The 1255-nt window shown below is 42.2% G+C and overlaps 1 pseudogene; it reads left to right on the top strand.

Annotated features, from left to right (window-relative positions):
- The first annotated feature begins 920 nt into the window (after positions 1 to 920).
- LOC127099030 (uncharacterized) lies at positions 921 to 1020 on the top strand (annotated as a pseudogene).
- Positions 1021 to 1255: the final 235 nt, after the last annotated feature.

Below are 1255 nucleotides of genomic sequence, written 5' to 3'. Positions count from 1 at the left end.
CCTTTTCCTTAGGTTCACTTTCCTCAGTAGATTTCTTAGGGTTTTGGTTTTCTATCCTTGGGTCAGACGGTCCTTCCACTTCCGTTCCACTTCTCAATATAATTGCATGAGCTTGGCTTCTCGGATTGGGTTGGGGCTGTCCAGGGAATGTACCAGTTGGTGCAGCAGTAGGTGCTTGTTGTTGAGCTACTTGAGATATTTGCGTTTCCAGCATTTTGTTATGGGTAGCCAGGGCATCTACTTTGCTTGCTAGTTGTTTTAGTTGTTCGCCAGTGTGTATGTTCTGGTTTAAGAAATCTTTATTGGTTTGTTGTTGGGAAGCTATAAAGTTTTCCATCATGATTTCCAAGTTGGATTTTCTAGGGGTATTATTGTTAGGATTCGGTTTCTGATATCCTGGAGATATAGATGGGGCTTGATTTGGAGACTGTCCAGGTGCGTATAAAGCATTATTACTCTTATATGAGAAGTTTGGATGGTTCTTCCAATTTGGGTTATAGGTATTCGAATAGGGGCTTCCTTGAGCATAGTTTACTTGCTCTGCTTGGATTCCAGTCAAGAGTTGACATTCCGCAGGAGTGTGGCCTTGGATTCCACAGACCTCGCAATTCTGAGTTATAGCAACCACGGCGGCTGGAGGTGATACGTTTAAACTTTCAATTTTCTGGACCAAAGCATCCACTTTTGCATTGACGTGATCAAGGTTACTTATCTCGTACATGCCAGTTTTCGGTTGAGGTTTTTCCACATTCGTTCGTTCGGTTCCCCACTGATAGTGGTTTTGGGCCATGCTCTCGATAAGCTGGTAAGCATCAGCGTAAGGTTTGTTCATTAGTGCACCACCTGCAGCGGCGTCTATTGTTAACCTTGTATTGTATAAGAGACCATTATAAAATGTGTGAATTACTAACCAGTCTTTCAAACCATGGTGTGGGCAAAGTCTCATCATGTCTTTGTATCTTTCCCATGCTTCGAAAAGAGACTCGTTGTCTTTCTGTTTAAATCCGTTTATCTGGGCTCTTAACATAGCTGTTTTGCTTGGCGGAAAATATCGGGCAAGAAAAACTTTCTTCAACTTGTTCCATGTGGTGACTGAGTTGGAAGGGAGAGATTGAAGCCATCTTCTAGCGCTATCTCTTAATGAGAAAGGAAAAAGACGAAGTCGAATTGCCTCTGAAGTGACACCATTAGCTTTAACAGTATCAGCGTATTGAACAAATACGGATAAATGAAGGTTTGGATCTTCGGTAAGATT

Source organism: Lathyrus oleraceus, chromosome 6 (genome assembly GCF_024323335.1).
Source record: "Lathyrus oleraceus cultivar Zhongwan6 chromosome 6, CAAS_Psat_ZW6_1.0, whole genome shotgun sequence".
Taxonomy (NCBI): Eukaryota; Viridiplantae; Streptophyta; class Magnoliopsida; order Fabales; family Fabaceae; genus Lathyrus; species Lathyrus oleraceus.
This window is presented reverse-complemented; position numbering and strand designations above follow the sequence as displayed.